The sequence below is a fragment of the Panthera pardus genome, unplaced genomic scaffold, assembly GCF_024362965.1.
Source record: "Panthera pardus isolate Hobbes unplaced genomic scaffold, ASM2436296v1 HiC_scaffold_26, whole genome shotgun sequence".
Taxonomy (NCBI): Eukaryota; Metazoa; Chordata; class Mammalia; order Carnivora; family Felidae; genus Panthera; species Panthera pardus.
This window is the reverse complement of record NW_026526832.1, coordinates 31229810-31250248: the sequence shown is the minus strand read 5'-3', so window position 1 is coordinate 31250248 and position 20439 is coordinate 31229810. Positions and strand designations below refer to the sequence as shown.

At 37.7% G+C, this 20439-nt stretch overlaps 1 long non-coding RNA gene across 1 annotated transcript in view; it reads right to left on the bottom strand.

The window, feature by feature from the left end:
* The window catches only part of LOC109268371 (uncharacterized), a 92936-nt gene extending 75285 nt beyond the window's left edge, over window positions 1–17651 (bottom strand). The window contains exon 1 of the long non-coding RNA XR_008418102.1: window positions 17425–17651. This is a non-coding gene — a long non-coding RNA (uncharacterized LOC109268371). The remainder of the gene's footprint in view (window positions 1–17424) is intronic.
* Between the last annotated feature and the right edge of the window lie 2788 nt (window positions 17652–20439).

Below are 20439 nucleotides of genomic sequence, written 5' to 3'. Positions count from 1 at the left end.
AATTTCTTTTAGATATACACCTAGGAGTAAAACTGCAGCAGCATACAGAATATAGATCTTCAAATACAGTAAGTGATACTAAATTTTTTCTGGGTTGTTTTTAACGATTTACACTCTCGACAGAAATTCATAAGGGTTATTTTCATTCCACATTCTTTCCAACCACCAGTTCTTACAAAATTTCTTGTAAATTTTACGTCTGTCCTATTGTTGGTAAAAGTAGTGTTATCTCATGGTTTTAATATTCATTTCCCTAATGACTTTAGAGTACATTGTCATATGCTTATTAATAATGCATATATCCTCATTTGTGACGTGCCATTCAATTGTCATGTGTATATTTATTCTTTCTTAGTGAAATGAAAGATTGATTTATATATCACGGATGAAATTTTGTCAACTATGTGAATTGCAAATATGTTCTTTCAGTAACTGGCTGCATTTTATTTCATTAAAGTTTTTTATCAGAAAATATTTTAACAAATTTACCAATATTACATTGTTAATAATTTTTATGTCTTTTGTTTAAGAAATATCTTCCCATACAGAAGTCTAAAAGAATTATCCTGTTACTTTTATGAAGCTTTTTTTTTCCCTTTAACATTCAGATCTACAATTCACTGAAACTGATTTCTGTATAAGCCGTGGATATGGATATGTACGTGAATACCAAATACATCTAGCACAATTTACTAAAAACACTGTTTTCTTGCCCTCTACTTTCTGTGAACACATTTTTCATCAGTTAAATGTCCATATATATATGGATGTCTCTCTGAGCTTATCATTTTATTGGTCTAATTGTTTATGCACAAATACCATACTATCTTAATTATAATAACGTTAGGATGTCTTAATACCCTCTACGGGCCTGTCTTCCCATTTTGTTCTTCAAGATTACCTTGGATATTTTTCTTTGGATATTCTTCACCCTTTGAATCTCCATATGATTTTATTTTTTTTTCTTTTTCATATGATTTTAATCAGTTTAACAAGATCATCAATCTATCATTTTAGAGTTTTGATTGGGTAAATTTGGTAGAATCTGGACAAATTCACATTATTATGATACTGAGCCTTCCAATATACTAACACAGTGTATCCCTCTATTTAAGTAAGGTTTTTGGTGGGGGTGGGGGGAAAAGGATGGGATGGAAAGTAGAAAGGAATAAATTCATCCTGTATCCAAGAAACGTGTTTCTAACTCTGATTTATTCTAAGAATTATTTGTAGATGCTCTTGGATATTCTACACATATATAGGCATGCACATATGTGTAGATAATGTCTACAAATAGGACAGTTTATTTATTTTCTATGTATAACTTTTGTTTTCATTCTTTTAATGGACTAACTAGGATCCCAAATGCGTATTGGAAAAAAAAAAAGCAGGCACCATTGCCATCCTTTTCTTGCTGATCTCAAAGAAAAAGCTTTCAACGTTTTACCACCAAGCATGATGCATTCTCTTCATTGGTTATGGCTACCTTGTATCAGAATAAAAATATTCCTTGATTTTAATTATGAATAGACATTTAATGTTATAAACTGACTGACCTGCTTCTATTGAGATAATTCTCAAATTTTCTCTATTATTCTATTAAGGTGTCAAATTACATTGATTTAAACATATTCCCAAGGTTATTTTCAGACTAAATACAACTTGCTCATAATATGTATTTTGCTAGATTTTATTTGTTAATATTTCTTTAGGTTTTCAAAATTATAAATTTTCCTGTTTTGTAAGACCTGTGTCATGTGTTTTTAAGTCAACATTATGGTGACATAAAAAATAAATAAACATATAGACTGAACTCAGACTGAAAGAGCATTTCCCCCTTTTTTTCTTCCATTTATCTGGGAGAATGTATTAGTGTGGCATCATTTTTTTTCCCTTAACTCCTTAGTAAAAGTTTCTGGTGAAGCTATCTGTGCCTGCAGTTCTTTTTGGTATGATTTACATTAAGAATACTTCTTTATTTATTTCTAGATTATATCAGTTATCCATTTAAATGCATTAGCAAATAATAAGAATACTATTCCTATTGCCCACAAAGAGAATACTACCCTTAGACTAGGCAAAACAAAAACAAAAACAAAAACAAAAACAAACACGAAAACAAAACAAAACAAAAAACCCTGTGCCTTTAGTCATGTGCATAATGAGCAAATCATTCCCATTTGCCCAACTTTCCTAGTTTCAAGCCTTGAAAATTCCTGCATCCCAGAAATTCATCACTCTCATGCAAACCACAAAAGTTGGTAACCCTAACATTTTCCAACTGGCAGCTCCAAGATCTAAGGCATGGATCTCTATCTATGGCACGATAACATGGATATCAGAATGAAATCAAAAGGAGGAAAATAAAAATAATCCTCACATTAATAATAGATATTGAAAACAGGGGAGTGAAACACAAGCTGTGCCTAGTTAGGATTTATACATAAGAAAACAAACCCAAACAACTTGTGTGTTTATTTAAAGATAGAATCTATGAACACGGTTCTAAAATTAAAAAAAAAAATACATCTACATAATTAATGACACATTGTGTGCAGGGGAAAACCAACCTAAAATGATTAGCAGTTAAAAAAAAATCCTGAATTATTCAATTAAAAAAAGTGCTCAGTATCCTTTGGAAAGGTAACACATCTGTAGAAATGACTTAAGATTTAATACAATTTCACTCAAAATCCTAGTGGTTATTTTTAAAATCAAATTAGCAAAGTAATTACAAATTTTACAGGAATGGGCATAAACTAAAAAGAGCCCAGACTGTCCTAATAGCAGACAAGACGATGACTAACAGGAAACTATAAGAGATTTAGTACATATTTAGCAACAATCAAGTACACAAAGAACAGAATAGAGAACTCAAGACTGGACCCACCCCTACATAAAAAGTTTTAATTATAACGAGGTTGACATTGCTGATGAATAGAAAAACAATGGGCTCTGAAGTAAATGGTGCTTATAAACAGGAAGTACAGCACCCTGGAAAAAGTTGATTCCATGATTAGGGTAGAGTAGATCCAAGATGAGCCTGGAATATTTTGTCATGTCAGGAAGTCAAATGGGAGCATGTCACAAACGCACAGGGGACACAGTGAGAGGGCTCCCACAGAACAAATCTGAGATTTGAGCACTGAAATAACTATGTTCAGTAATGAATTATAAACCATTAAATATAGGTATTATTATTTCATAAATAAATTTAAAATATTCCATTATACGATTTTAATAGAAATGTAATATTAATAGTAATGTTTAATAATAATAAATTCATTCTTTAATAAATAAAAACAGATACATACATACATGAATATAAAAATAAACACGGGGAAGAGAAGGCTCTTGCTTACAATAGAATACTGAAACCTATCTATTAAATGTGGAATAGGTTCTGGAGTTGGAAAATCTTCATTCTGCAACCACCATGATAAAGATTAGATCAGGAAAGCGTCATCAGTGGATACTAAGATCAGGGAGAAATTTTGATGAGCTTGAGATATTGGCATGATATTAAATAAAGTGTTCTCCCATTGATAGTTTACTCGTTGAGAAGGAGATTAAAAGCAATAACATTTTTTAAAGTAAATTAACACCAGAGAATTAGGCCAACACCTTCACCGGCTGATCAATGTTATGTTGCGGGTGGACATCATGTCCTTCCAGATGTGAAACCTTGAGACATACTGCATATGCACAACCTCATTGTAGATGTGAGGAGACTTCAACATCAAACATAAAATGAAGACTGTTTCCTTGAAAAAAGAAAACAATATATTCTTCAAATGCCTCCACATTATGAAGGATAAAGAAAGGTTTGGAGGGTGTTACAGGCTAAATAGACATGACGGACCTGTAATATCTGACCCCAGAGGTTGGATTCTGTAGTAGAGGGGAAACGTGCTATAAAGGACATGATTGGGCCACCTGAGAAAACTGGAATATAGGTGATAAAGTATCGATTCAATGTAAATTTCTGCAATTGATGTTGACTGTAATTACATAATACTTCTACTGTTAGGAAATGTACATAAAAGTATTTAGAGTTAAAGAGGCATGTTAACTGTTATTTACACACACACACACACACCCCTATTACGTGGACATATGAATAGCAGGTAAATCTGGGCACAAAGTACATGAGTTCTCTTTGCACTATTTTTATTTTTTTATTTATTTTTAAAAAATTTTTAAATGTTTATTCATTTTTGAAAGAGAGAGACAGAGCACAAGCAGGGGTGGGGTGGAGGGGGGGTGGGACACAGAATCTGAAGCAGGCTCCAGGCTCTGAGCTGTCAGCACAGAGCCCGACGTGGGGCCCGAACTCATGAACCGTGAGATCATGACCTGAGCCGAAATCAGACGCTCAACCGACTGAGCCACCCAGGCACCCCTAAATGCTTTTTTTTAAATTGAAAACAGTGCTAGAATAAATTCCAAATCCATTCGGAAAAAAAAAAAAAAAGAGCTTTCTCCTTATGGCACATAATGCACACAAATTGTATGTGTACTGAAACCTTATATGGGAAAGGAAAACTCTAAGAAATTTATGTGAAAATATAAACACTGGAGAATATACATTCTTACTGCTGTAAATACTCCATTCTGAGTGATATTCCCTAGAGAAAGTCCTGCATGTACATCAAGAAACATGTAGAACAGTGTTTAAATATTCATACCCACCTGATAATAGTCACATAAATAAAACAAAACTGGAAATAACCCGAAGTCCAACACCATTAAAATGGATAATTTGTGGAATATGTATTCAATGGGATAGTAAACTGCATGTGAAATGCTTAAGCTACACGCAATGGTATGGACAAATAATCTTAAAAACACCGGTTGGGGGAAAAAAGCAAGGCGCAGACAAATGCATTCAGTACTATCTATATTATATGAAATCTAAACCTGCATACCTGAGTGTGTACAAGCATCCACCATGAGACGGCATGAAAGCCCATGTAGGAAAACTATGAAGAAAAGGACAAAATGTGGGGAAGTGATGATGTGGGAAGAGAAGAGGGGGCGATACGTTCAGAGAAAGGCACACAGGGATTTCAGAGGCAATGGTGAACATTTTACAGCTGGTAGTTAGAATTCAAAGGAAATTTATCAGTAGCCACTGTGTCTGAGATGGAGTATATTTTCCAAAGATGGACACACCAATATGTAGCTTATTCCACATGCTCGAATTACATGTGATGTTGACATCCTTCAGCTAAGGGGTAGAGTCTATGTTCCCTTGAACCTGGGTGGAACTTGTTTTTGTTTTATTTTGTTTATGTATTTATTTTGAGAGAGAGAGAGAGAGAGAGAGAGAGAGAGAGAGAGAGAGAGAGAGAGTGAGTCAGAGAGAGAGGGCGAAAGAATCCCAAGCAGGCTCCACACTGTTAACGCAGAGCCAAATGGGGGACTTGATCCCACGAACCGCAAGATCATGACCTGGGTTGAAATGAAGAGTCAAATGCTTAGCCAACTAAGCCACCCAGTCCCCCTGAACCTGGGTGGAACTTCGAGTCGACTTTACCAACAGAGTACCATGCTGAGTACGAACACTAGGTACTAGGTCATAATAGGCGGTAAGATTTCTCTCTCCGGCTCTCTGTCTCTCTGTTTGGAAGTGTACCTCTGGAGCCCTGAACCAACCACCATATATATGGCCACCGTGAATGCCCCGAGCACTACACTAGACAGACCACGGAGAGACGACACAAAGAGAAAGATGCACAGGATCCCCGGCTGTTTCAGCCCCCGGTTTTTGAGTCTTCCCAGACCAGATGCCAGATGTAGGGAATATATGAGCTTTCAAATAACACCAGCCCCGGCATTTGAGTTTTCAAGATGAGGCCCCAGACACTGTAAAACTAGGTGACCCATTCCCATGGTGCTCTGTTGGAATTTCTGAAACAGAAAATTCATCAACAAGATAAATGGTTGTTTTACATGGCCAAGTTTTGGAGTAATTTACACATCTATAGTACCTGGTACACTGCCATACATATATTCTCTTTCAAACAATCCTTTGTCTCTACCCAACATAAAACTGATTTAACGAGGCAATACGAAAATGTGTACAAAATTTCAAGGTCAAAGAATAAAATTCCCTATACATTTTATTTTCTTTATTTTTTTTTTTAATTTTTTTTTTTTAACGTTTATTTATTTTTGAGACAGAGAGAGACAGAGCATGAATGGGGGAGGGTCAGAGAGAGGGAGACACAGAATCTGAAACAGGCTCCGGGCTCTGAGCTGTCAGCACAGGGGCCCGATGTGGGGCTCGAACTCACGGACTGCGAGATCGTGACCTGAGCCGAAGTCGGCGCTCAACCGACTGAGCCACCCAGGCGCCCCTACATTTTATTTTCAAGTGCTGTATTGTTTGGATGTGAAAACAAAATGAAATACAAAATTTTAGCCATAAAAGAGCTCTCTGAAACTTCATCAACTCGCTTACCATAGAGGAAGAAAACATTCCTTTTTTAGTACTCTGCTCAGATAATCGGCAATATATGCCATGTGAAATTAATTTGTAAATTATTTAAAAATCTAAGCAATTGTTCTGTATTTAGAAACTTAGTCCCCTTCAAACATGACACAGTGATCTTTTATTTCTTGAGGAATTATCCTTTTCATACGGCCTCTACTCTTTGTGAATCACAAAGAAGTTACCTGCGGTTGAAGATAGATAATCACAAAAGACACCCACATTTGTCTCTCTGCCTTCCCCCTCCACATCATACAGTATTAAAAAAAAATGTTTATTTTTGAGAGAGAGAGAGAGAGAGCGAGCACAAATGGGGTGGGGGGCAGAAGAGAGAGAGGGAGACACAGAACCCAAAGCAGGCTCCAGGCTCTGAACAGTCACCCGGGAGCCCAACATGGGGCTCCGACTCATGAGATTGTGACCTGAGCTGAAGTTGGATGCTCAACCTACTGAGCCACCCAGGCAGCCCTACACATCATACATTTTTAATTTACACCATTTCCAGCATGGACTGACTATTCATTCACGTTAAGGTAGACTATCACTGTCTCACACTCTGTGCGTCTACCTCAATATTTTTGGCTCATGAGATGATGCTCGCCTAGAAAACCTCACACTTGTCTTACTCCTTAGTGATGTGTTATTCATCCTTCAATTAACTCAAAAAAAATTGTTTCCCATTTTATTTAATTTTTTTTAACGTTTATTTATTTTTGAGACAGAGAGAGACAGAGCATGAACAGGGGAGGGTCAGAGAGAGGGAGACACAGAATCCGAAACAGGCTCCAGGCTCTGAGCTGTCAGCACAGAGCCCGACGCAGGGCTCGAACTCACAGACCGCAAGATCATGACCTGAGCTGAAGTCGGACGCTTAACCGACTGAGCCACCCAGGCGCCCCAGTTTCCCATTTTAATGAAGATTTTCTTAAGAATTTTAACGAGCAATAGTGCCTTTTCAAAATTGTATTTGGGGGCAACTAGGTGGCTTAGTCAGTTAAGCTTCTGACTTCGGCTCAGGTCATGATCTTACGGTTCATGGGTTCAAGCCCCGCATCAGGCTCTGTGCTGACAGCTCAGAGCCCGGAGCCTGCTTCGGATTCTGTGTCTCCCCCTCTCTCTTCCCCTCCCCCACTCATGCTCTGTCTCTCTCTCTCTCAAAAATAAACATTGAAAAAATGTATTAAAAATAAATAAATAAAAAATAAAATTGTGCTCGGACATAATTAAGTTCATTTGTGTCTGGTCAGATTCTCTAAATGTCAGACAAAATATAGACTCCTACAAACATTTACTGTACCATATGCATTTAAAGTGTATCAAGTAAAATGCAAAATTTTTGAAATATTAATAATGATACTAAAAAGCGTTCCCAAAGATGTAGAAAATTATTATGCTATAAGGTTTAACATCAAAAGCAGACATAAAATTTAATGTACAATAGAATATCCACTGTGTAAAATACTACATCATAAAGACTGCAGGAAAATACATTAAAGAACTGAATGTAGTCATCTGTGAATGACTAGGATTACAGGTGCTGGCATTTCATACTTTACTATTTGCTTGTCTTGTCTGTTTTGCCATGACCACCTATGATAAAATGTTTTATTAAAATATTAATTTTTATTTCTCCCAAAGTTAAAAGGGCTCCTTTCTTCTCTTTAGCTAGGGAATAAATGGTAGGCTAAAATAGGCAAATGAATGGCATAATTATAATTTTCATATAGGTAATTTCAATTTAAGCTTTACTTGTGTTCTGAAAGTTTTCTGTGAAAGATGATATTCCATAGTGTAAGAATTTTGCTGTTTATATTTTTGCTAGTTCAAACCTTTACTGAATTTAGCGTCTAATACCTTGGAAAATGGAACTGAACAGTCATATCAAAGATGCTAATTTAATAACACTGAAATATTGGCTATTCATTATGTGCTAGTCACACAGAGCATTAAATATTTTGTGTGTATACTCAGGTTATTATTCAAAAAAAATTTTGTGACATGGAGACTATTTTTATCACGATTTGGGAGACAAGGAGACTGAGATTAAAAGAATTAAGGAGCAGGGGCGCCTGGGTGGCTCAGTCGGTTAAGCGCTGTGTCTCTGTCTCAAAAATAAATTAAAAAAGAGTTAAGGAGCACCTGGGTGGCTCAGTCGATTAAGCATCCGACTTCAGCTTGGGTCATGATCTCACAGTTCGTGAGTTCAAGTCCCACATCAGGCTCTGTGCTGACAGCTCAGAGCCTGGAACCTGCTTTAGATTCTGTCTCTGTCTCTCTGCCCCTCCCCTGTTCGTGCTGGCTTACTCTCTCTAACATAAAACATAAAAAAAATTAAAAAAAAATTTTTTAAAGAGTTACGCACCTCCTCCATGATCACTCATTAGGAAGTGATAGAGCAGGATTCAAACACAAGTCTGTGTGGGTGCAGAAACCAAATTCTGGAACACTCTACCATATGTCCTTTGTATGCTTTGTATCTGCTCACTGTGGCTAGCAGGAGGATGATGGGATGATTTTACAATTCCAAAATGAGGAAGAAGTTTTGATTTATGTTCCTAAGTCTATGTTTCGTATCACTCAATAGAGAAACTATGCCAGAAACGATCTCAGTCAATACAGAAAATGACGTGCCTCCTAACTGTAATAGCCCCTCTTTGGACACACCGTGCTCTTGGTTTTATGAGTCAGGGCACCACTAACCACAGTTTTTAAAAATTTCCATTGTAAGTCTATTTCCGTTTTCTGTTCAAACAACACAGTCTCTCTAGAAAATAATTAAACCCGTTTTCTACAACAACCACAAAATGACAGATCAACAAGGTAACAAAGCAGAAACCGAATACTATTATGCACGCCATCGCATTCAAATTCTAAATTATTCACAAGTGGCAGCTTTCCCAGTCATGGGTAATGACATGAGCAACCTTCTCATTTAAACCCAATAGTTGATGCTTTTCTAAGGGCACCTGGGTGGCTCAGTCGGTTAAGCATCCAACTTCGGCTCAGGTCATGATTACGCAGCTTCCCCCCATGTCAGGTTCTGTGCTGACAGCTTGGAGCCTGGAGCCTGCTTCAGATTCTGTGTCTCCCTCTCTCTCTACCCCTCCCCTGCTTGTGCTCTGTCTCTCTCTCTCTCAAAAATAAATATTAAAAAAATTATTTTGATAAACCCAATAGGTGACGCCTTTCTGTGTAACCAGATGCGCTGATGAAACTCCAAAGTTCGCTGTGGGCTTTCTCCATGGAGTGTTCTCTTCTTTTTGTTTGGGGAACATTGTAGTTTTCTTCACTTTGTGTACCAAAGAAAATTTAAATCTGTACACCAGTAAATAAAACTGACTTTAGCGGCATCAGAATTAATTCAACAATTTCATTACTGCTTGTTTTTAGGCAGAAGCTAGAGTAAGTCATCTGAAGCCGCCTTCCTAGAGATGACATTAGTTACATGTATTCTGAACGAAAAGGAGTCTTGGAGGTCGTGGGGAGAAAATGGAATTCAATGTGATGGAAAAGTAGCTATAGATGTGTATGCTGAGCAGCATTGTCTGGGACAAGGAGGCTGGCATCAGGTACACCGAATGTAGAAGTGAAGTCGTGGATTGGTGATGCCACACGTGAGCTGAGTCGTGGACAAGGGGAGTGCCATCAGCAGACTGTTACACTCTGCTGTGCCTGACGTTGAGTATTCGGTGGTCTGTGTACTCCAGGGACCCACTTTGTAGGGAATCTCATTTTCTTTGGGGAATAGCTTCCTCAGCTATGTCATACTGCCAGGATTCCATAAATATTAAGTGCGCATTTTTCAAACATTCAGTTTTCTCTGAATTTCTAGACACAGTGGGAGACAGCTTCACTGACTATAATGCGCAACCCCCAAATGCTATTCAACCCAACTGCTTTATGATAGGGGTTAATTTTTTTGCATTAGTATCCAATTTATAGAAGCCCTCCATGTCAAAAGCAAAAGGCTATTAAGCAAGAACATACTTTAAAAGTAATAAGCAAGTTGAATAAAGTTGCCATCTTCTATCCAGAATGATTTTTGAGTGATATACTGGCTGCTCAAAATTCATAATCCATGACCTTGGTTTCTGAACTGAAGATGGAGAAATGATACTATTTTCATTTCTCTTTAAGGTTTCACTCTCTTACTGCAAAAGTTTAACTTGAATGTGTATTCGGAGTGTCAAGTGATCTCATCTGAAATAGTACAAGCGTATATACAATGTATCTATGAAGCAGAATGGGGTGAAAGCTAAGGAAATTTTACTGCTGGTGACCACAGAGAGTTGCTCTTTCTTAATATATCAGTTGACATTTTGTGTGCAGAATTCATGCATTTCTAATAGTCCCCATAAAATGTCAGCTTGTTCAGGAACACTAAGCTGCCAGAGAACTGTCTCCAGCAGCCTATATGGTGGCCCAGAGCTGCCCTTCTGCCGAGCCATTGCCCCGATGATATGTCACACGCAACTTCTCCGAAGAAGTGCAAATGGGCTCGAAATGCCATCCACGATTCTGCTCTCCACCCTTTCCCCCAAATTGAACGTGAAGGTCTATTTTTTTTTTTTTTCACAAAACCTCTGTACCGTAGTGACAAAGTAAACAGAAAGTTAAATTTTGAATTATATTATTTGAATGTAATGAGACTTGTAAAGTTGTGATTGAATAAATCCATTTCATTATCAATTAAGAGCTCATTTGCCTGTAAAATTTTCTTCCTTCTCTCCCTCACACCCTAATCTTTGGTATGCGCACACAGCTGTTCCATGAACTGTAAAGGGTTTTTAGCAGGAAAGAAAAGTTGAACCCGAGGAACACGATGACATTTGTTTATAAAGAACAAACCCAAGATGAATCCTTTGTTTTTGTTCTAAACATCAGTGTGTATGTTAAATCTTGAATAGCCCTAAGAGACTGTCCTGGTTCCCGTGACTGTCTCGTGACTGGCCCCAGGCCTTCTGATCTTTGAGTGGAAACACAGAATATGGCTTGAGGGTAGAGACTCAGGAGCCACACTCCCTGGGCTCATCCCCAGTTCTGTTTTTTACAAGCTGTGTGCCTTTGACATGTCATTTAACCTCTCTGTGACTTAATTCCCCTTTCTGAGAAATGTGGATGATAATATGAGTGTGTAACTGATGAGCTGGTGGTAAAGATTAAATGGATTTCTAGATATAAAGTACCTTCAACAGTGTCTGGCCCATAGTTAGAAAACATAAGTCTATGCTGTTATTAGTAACACCTATGCTTTCTCTCTGGACTTTTAGATGAACTGAACTTACCATTTTGTATCTTGCACAGGCTTAATTGCATTGTATTTAGTTACTGAGATTGGAGGTCAAGGGACAACATCTTAGTCTTAGCTTTTGGGTCTTTCACAGTCCTCAACATTGATTCAAGCATACTAGGTCTTAACTTGAAGCCCCCAACCTCACTATAACAACGTGATAATTTAATGGCATAAACCTGCCAAATTAAAAAAATTTGTTCAGCTTAGCTGATGTATATGTGTATGACAGTTTGTATAAAGATGCTTTAAAAATGTGAATAGAACCCAAAAACTGAAGAGAGAGAAATGTACCAGATGAAGATCATGAAAGGATGTTAGCAACCCAGCACAGAACTGAATTTGACATTACCCTCCTAGGTATCCAATGGAAAAGAGAAGTATAGTAACTCCTATCTGTGCACCATGTGAAAAATAGGAATATCTATTCTTGATGGAAAGACAAAGCTATTATTTTTCTTCCTTGCTCTTACATTCCGAAGGAAAATTTACGATACGGAGAAAAAATTAGTGGTGAAAAATTAGTGGTGAAAAGCAGAGTCAAGTTATTTGACTCTGCTTTTACAAAATACTGTCAGCTATTTATTGTATGTTTACATATTGGATTCCAATAAAAAGGCCAAGGAATAATATGGGCTTATCGCTTAGTGACTATTTTTCAATGGGCTTTTAAGCATACATGTGTGTGTAGTTTTCTGTTTTGCTAATCTAACTTCGTTTAGGTTTAGAACTTTGATAACACAGATAAAAGAAGAGTCTTAAACTATCACACTCAATGCCAGTCTTCTCAAGTATAAATCTGGCAAGATCTGAATAACGACTAACGGAAGATTCAGCTGTTTGGCAAGGCTTCTTCTCAGATAGCTGTATCATGGTGTTGATTGAAGAAGAACCCGTAGTTTCTGGTATGACAGCAGGGCTGATAGTCTGTAATGAAATTCACAACACCTATTCTGATGACAGATGGATGCCATCGACTAGGCTCTGAGGATTTTTCCTCAAAATAACACAAATCCATTTAAGTGCCCAATACATAATATGCTATAAGAGGAAACAACAACAACAACAACAACAACAAACACTAAAGTAACAACAACAGCAGGGTTTAGAGAACCCTCTAAACAGGGTTTAGAGAAAACCAAGCTTCTCACAGGGGCCCTACACCAACAAGCTTGAGCTAGCTTGTAACACCCCAAGGCTCAGCTTCTTGATTTGCAACAGTGTTTGCAGAAATAATAAATGAAATAACAGAGTTGAAGCCCCAATCCCTTATTCAATATCTGACACATGGTAGATCCTAAGAGAAATTATTTCCTATTGTCCCAAATTTCCTGTTGTTATTTTGAAAAAGCCAAGTATTGCTTACTGGAAAGAAAGTCTGTAGAGTATCATACAGGATACCCTGATGATAATAATAATAGTTGTTATTGTTGTTGTTATTATTATTACACTCAATTCGGTGGAAGTAAGTATTTGATTTGCGGGTACCAAGTTTCATGCAGCCACTGGAGAATTCAATTGTGTATATTCCTGTGCCACTTGGTTTCCAAAAAGAGAAGGAATCAGGGGACAGAGAGAGCCTTTTCAAATTGCAGCCATGAGCAATACGATTGATATCTTCGGCAAAAGCAGAATATCTTCATAGTCATTAAGGGTAAATAAGAGGGCATTTAATCAGAATTGACCTCAGAACTACAAGAGAACCTAAACACGTTGAACGGAAGATCAAAATCAGCCCGAAAGAAGAGAAACACGCACTAGTTGAGCCATTCCTCAAACATTCTGACAATGTAACTAACTGTTTTTATTTAAGTAGATTGAAATGTAAATCACTGGATGTGTTAGCTTCTCGGTGCTCAAGAGGGGTGGATATTTGCATTTGGTAGCAGACCAAAGAAGCTGCCTTGCTGTCCATTTTTAAGATACGTAGGTTTATCCCGAGGGCTACTAGTTGAAATCTGGTTAATGTCCTGGGTTCCATTAAGCATTGTTTTATTCAGCCGTGCATCATCATCTCCACCTGTTAACAGCGATGGCTGAGCTGGGTAATGGGTCCTTGTCCTCTAAGGATGCTTACTCCAGGGGACCAAGGAAGGGACATAATATCCATCTATAAACAGGATGCAAAGCTGAATTCCATGTAGCACATGCTGTTCTGTGATGACCATAGAATCATGCTTGTCCAGGTGATTTTCTATATGGGGTTCGGCATCTTGGTTTCTGGATACCCTGAAAATGTCAGGAGTCACACAACTCATTCTATCATCCCATGACCAAGGTAACACTGAGGAGAACTTTGTCCCAGGGGCATGCAGTCGTTTGGATCAATGGGAACCATGGTCTACCTTTTACTTTTTGTGATCCTGAAATTCAGTGTTTGAATTTCAACAGACCCTAGTTTGGTGTTGAGCTGGAATTTAATAGCATATTGAGGAGGGACAGAAAAGTTTCCCAAGAGATTTATTTACTCAAAGATGCAATTATAAGTTCTGAGCATCTAGAGAGTTTACATAGTCTACTGAAGTCAGTCTCTTCCCAGAGCAAATGCTTGGGAATAAAATTTCTGAGTCAGAGCGTTTCTTGAGAAGCAGAAAATTAGAAAACAGGAAACAGGCATGCTGAATTCTCCTTAAGCATCCCCCAGTATATGAGAGAGACAGAGAGAGAGAGAGAGAGAGAGAGAGAGAGAGACAGAGACAGAGAGAGAGAAACAGAGGCAGAGGAGACACCCCTAATATGGCTTTAGTAAAGGCTTGTTATACTGGGCCAAAAAAGAAACAGACACACACACATGTATTTACACATTCTTATAGCAGAATAATTACAGAGGTTGTTCCTTGCACTTTAGTAGTTATAGCTTGGGGTTATATGCCAAAACCCCTTAACTCCAGGATTTTGCTTAATCTCTCTGAGCCTTGGTTTCCACAATACACATGCTATTTTTTCCATCACAAAGTTAACTATAAGGCCAATAATCCCCTGGTTTTAAAGTGCTCTGTGAATGGTGATAAATTTTACTAATTCACAATATCACCATCAATACATCATCCTCTCATCACATATTGCCCACATTTGACAGAAACACATGTTTTAAAATGAGTGCGATTTTAAGGCATAGAGAAGTCTTCCTTGTCCTCCAAAATAAACAGCTTGCAATTAATGGTACTTAACAACTTTTATGACCAGTACTTAGAAGAAAATTCTGTTTCCTTACACAACCCCATCTATAGAAATGCTTACTGTGGAAATCTGGTGCATAAATATTCAGTGAACATTTTTCAAAAGCTACCTAAATTGTCTTTCTAAAACATAAATACATGTGAGAGGAGAAAATCAGCTACTCAAATGGATCGCTGTCTTTGTGTTCTCTAACAATAAGCTCCTATCAAGTGGGATAATGAGGTTTTATATTTGCACAGCACCTGTTTAAGCAAGCTCAGACTAGGAAGGAAATGACCCTGCACCAACATCCTGGGTCTGGAGGTACCGAGGACAATTGGAAAATTTGCCTTTTAAGCAGCTGAACCAGCTTCAAAGCCCACTTTCAGAAATAGGCTATTTTTTTGATGCCCATTGTGTTTACTTACAGCAAACACAGTACACATTACAAGTTTGAGCTTGTTTTTTGTTTCCTATTGCTGACTACGGAGGTTAACAGACACAATTTTTTCCTATTCTTTAACGAACTTTGGTGCAATTCTTCCTAGAATATGTTTAGTCATTTCACCAGTTGTGAAGTTATTTTTTTAAACGCATTGGAAAGATTTGAAATTGCTTATTCTTTGGAAGCATCCTGTCACAGATACCATCACAGCAGCCATTGGAGATCAGCAACATTTTGTAGCATTTTTTTTTGTTTTTAGGAAAAACAAAACAACAACAACAAAACACCAGCTACTTAACTGCTTCTAGTAGGTCTCCTTCTCTTTCTGCTGAAACTGGAAACTTTCCTCAGCTGGAACTATGGAAACCTCTATTAAGCAAATGTCACATTCGTGGTTAACAAGTACTATATTACAATTTATGAGCAGCTGAATTTTTACTGTTCAAAGTAGTTGTATTTCATCTTTCTGCAGTGGTGGTAATCACTTGCCTGTTTTATCTGTTGGTGTTCTAAAAAAATTGTCTTAAAGTAGGGGCTAATGCCACTTATATAAATATAGCTGACCTTAAAAATTAATCAGACCTTAAAATTAATTGGGATTAATGCTTTGTACGTTACACTCATCTTTAAGACAATGGCAGTCAAAAACTAGAGACGTTCTCCAGTAGAAATACAAGGATTTAAATAATAACTAGCCCTGTCTTTGGGTCTTGTCTTTTGAGCTGTAAAAATGTAAAAAAAAGTCATATCACCTCTTGGTGTTTTTTTTCTCCTCATCTGTAAAGAAGACCAAAAAAAAAATGCTTACCTTTTAAATTATGAGAATCAGATAGGAGAGTTGATCTTAACACTTGGCAAGGAGAATTCGTTCATGATGTTATTTGTCTTCCTATCACCTAATTCTCCAGTAGGTTAAATAGAGATATAGATACATAGATAGAAGTGTAGATGTCTATAAATCCCCTACTGGCATTTAACTGGAAATAATTATTTTTTTAAGTTTTTATTTATTTATTTATATTGAGAGACAGACAAAGATAGCACAAGCAGGGGAGGGGCAGGGAAAGAGGGCGACAGAGAATCCCAAGCAGGCTCTGCACTGTCAGCACAGACCCCGATGTGGGGCTCGAACCCACAAAACCATGAGATCATGACCTGAGCCAAAACCAAGAGTCGGATGCTTGACTAACTGAGCCATCCAGGTGCCCCTGGAAATAATTATCTTTACTATTAATTTCAGCCAGTGTAAAAGTGTCTGATAGAAATTTACTCAACAATTTAACCATGAAAAAATGTCTTCTACTAAGTAGACACTATTTGTATTAAAGCCAATGAGTTAATTATCATATACTCATCAGTTGATTATGCTGGGTTTATGGATCTAATACAGAAGAACTTCTAATTATTAGATGCTCAAAGTATTAATTAGAAGTTTTAGCCCATATCCCTCGATAGATGGTTAGACTTTCATTCTCGTTTTCTGGTAGACCAAGAACCGGTACTTTTAACAAGTTTCCAGATGATCTTGATCCAGATGGCCAATAAACCACATTCTGAAAAACACTCAAATATGTCATAGATAATTCCCAACTAAACATAAGGTGGCACTAAAACATGCAGTGACATTCATTCGAAGTGTGAGAGAATCTGTGGATTTAATAAATCAACACTTATTAAGTCACCATTCTAGGGAAGGCAGTCTGTCAAGTCTAATCAAAGATAAAGAGATATCTAAGGAGCTGTGCTAAATTCATTGTAACTGGGAACACAGAAAAGTGAACAGTATGTTGCTAAATAATGTATTTTTCATTGTTGACTATGAGATTGTCACATAGGTCAATGCCATTTTGTCCCATTTTAATATCATGCATTAATGTGGATTTCATTTGCTTCAAGAAGGAGTACAGACAATGCCATTCCAACCAGAAGGAGACGCATTTTCTTACATCCACCGGTGTATTACTAAAAAATCATCTCTTTCTAATACAAATGGTTTTTCTTGACTATGGAAACTCAAATTTCGGAAACACTCACTTTGTAAAGTTTAGGTACGTTGATGGCTGTAACGCTGACATCTGTTCGAGCACCAAACAGATTGTGTTTGGGCTCTTCCCTCTTCAGTGAAAATTCTTCAGTTCTTCATTTGTCCTGCAACTTTGAGAAGTCCGACATTTTCATTGCATTCCAGATTTCTCAGGTGGAAACAACTGGGCCAGATTTACTACCAAGGCGACCCAATCAATTGACCCTCCTTCTGCCAGACCCAGGCAGGTGACCCGCAAGTGGTCTTTCCCGTGAGGTAGCTAAAGGGTGTGGTATTTAAGCATTGTGACTGACAGCACTCGGAAAACCAGGGTGTGGACCTCAGCCTCTGTACTCCAAATGCTGCCTTCTCGATGAGTAGTCAGAAGCGTGAAGTTGTGGAATGGCGACATCACTCGGTTTTATGAAAACTGGAATGAGGCTTACGCCAGCCAGAAATTTTTCTTGTAATTGTACATTCAATAACAGAATTAATGCAGTGTATTGAGAATTGTAAAATTAGGTGTTAAAGTCATGATTAAATTTCATGAGAGCAAAAAAAAAAAAGATGAAGATAACATTATAATAATGACACCTTATTGAGGTTTTAAATTTTGATTGAGGAAGGTCTACCAGATAAGAACATTAGGGAAGACAATATTCCTTCTGGTCCTAAGACTCTATGGCTCTGTTTTACAAGATTTGATGTACTTTAAATAAACTCATGTCTCAAACTATCAAAAATTCTCTTCAGGCCCCTACCTTCTAGATTAATAAACTATCAAAAACATACGTGGATATGATGGTATAAGGATGTAAGCCAATTTCAAACATCATCTTACTATTTCAGGACCTTTGTTCTCCAAAAGGAGCTAAAGATATTCTGGAAACCACTCTTCACTCACTCAGCACTTTAGAATGGCATTAATTCTTCTGGATGATGAATATAAGACTTGAGAAGTACTTTGTATTTCCTACCAGTTCAAATTTTTCTCTCTGAATCGACAGATCAGTAAATAATTACATGTCAAATATTGACCCAGATGTCAGCCCCAAGTATCAAAAGATTATAGAGACTAGGAATCCACACTCCAGAACTGACTGCCAAGTTCAAATCCTGGCTCTACCACCTGTTTGATGTATGACTTTGGAAAACTTAACATTAACTCTGTGTGCCTCATTATCCTAATTTATAAAACAGAGATAGGGTTATGGGAGAACTGAAGTAAATAATATATTTAAATTGTTTAAATGGTACCTGGAACATGGTCATGCCATATGAAACAAGTCTAACCCTACATACAAAAGGCTTCTTGAACACCTTCAGAGCACCAAACATGCAAGCAGTCTTAAGTGATGAATGGGAATTTACTAAACTAAAATGGTCAAAGTTCTCTGAAATGGGCAAACGAATGGAAAGGCCAGAGTAAGGTCGGAGAACTGGAACACCTTTGTATGGAGTAAGCACAGCAAAGCTAGTAAATGTGAAGAGGCAGAAGGGAAGGTTCGGGAGAGGACTGAAAAGACTGAGCCTGCCCTTCAAGAATGCTGTAACTTCAAGGATGGAATCACTCTTTCATTTACGTCAGCAGCAAAATTAGGTTCTTGGAGAGCATTTCCATATATGAGTTTTCATATCAACCCACGTGCTAGAAAATACCAACTGTATTTAGGCTGAAAATTGCCATATCTTTTCAGTGTTTCAAGAAATCGTTCTAACTGCATGAAGGAGGACAGGTTGGAGGGCAAGAGACCAAAGGAAGGGGAGACAAACCTGAAATCATCTGGGTGAAAGTTAGTAAGAGCCTCACCTAAGCCAGTGGACACAGGCATGAAAAGAATGAGGACACATGTGGGAGAGAATTTGGAGGGATAATAAATATGATTTTTTGTTACTGACCAGATATGAAAGGAAGGGAAAGAATCCAACACAATTCCTGAGTTTGGGGCTTTAGTAACTAAGATGATAATTATGCTATAAAGAAAGGGTACAGTTTACAAGATTGATATGAATTCTTTTGAAATTGAGGTGCTTTTTCACTTACAAAGGTTTTTTTGTTGTTGTTTTTGGTTTTTTTGGTGGCAGCGGTGGGATAAATTTTTTTTTAAGAAATGTTTGTTTTATTATTTTTTCAAATGTTTATTTATTTTTGAGAGAGAGAGAAAGAGAGAGAGAGAGACAGAGTATGAGCAGGGGAGGGGCAGAGAGAGAGGGAGATACAGTATCCAAGCGGGCTGCAGGCTCTGAGCTGTCAGCACAGAGCCTGATGCAGGGCTCGAACCCACAAGCTGTGAGATCATGACCTGAGCCAAAGTAAGACGCTTAACCAACTGAGCCACCCGGGCACCCATAGAAATGTTTGCTTTATAAATATCGTTGTCATTATTATGGAGCCATTATTCTCTAAACTTCATATCCCAATATCACCAACACTACAGCTACCATTTTGTTGTGTTACATTGGGCTCGTAACCATGGTGAAGCAGGTCCCCGAGGCCTGAATCACCCAATGACATTTTCATTTGTTTGTTAGTTAGTTTTTGGCCAAAGGCAGATACTAAGAAGATCCAAAGATCAGATGGCATCCCAGGTCTTGATGGTTTGGTTACTGAACTGGTTGTTTTGAGAGACGCCATTTGTTCCTCAGATAACTTTGGGTCCTCGTGGATACAGGTGCCAGAGGTGCTGGAGGTACTGCAGGGTTTCACACAGATTTTACTTGGTGTTAATGCCGACTGCCGGTTTTCTGCAGCTGGGTTGGTAGGAAAACACTTGGCAGAGGCTCAATTCTGGCCATGTTCTCCAAGGAAGTAATTCTGATGATGAGAAAAGGTAAAAGGCACTCGCCTCCCTTGCAAGTAGCTGGTAACTATAAATCATGTGGTCTTTTTTTTTTTTTCCTTTTATTCATTTGTTTGCTTGTTTCCTTTGCAGGGCAAGTCTGTTATGAACAGGATTTATGTAAATCTAACACCAATGTATCCTAGTACCTACTTTCATACTTGGCACATTAGTTATTGAACAAAA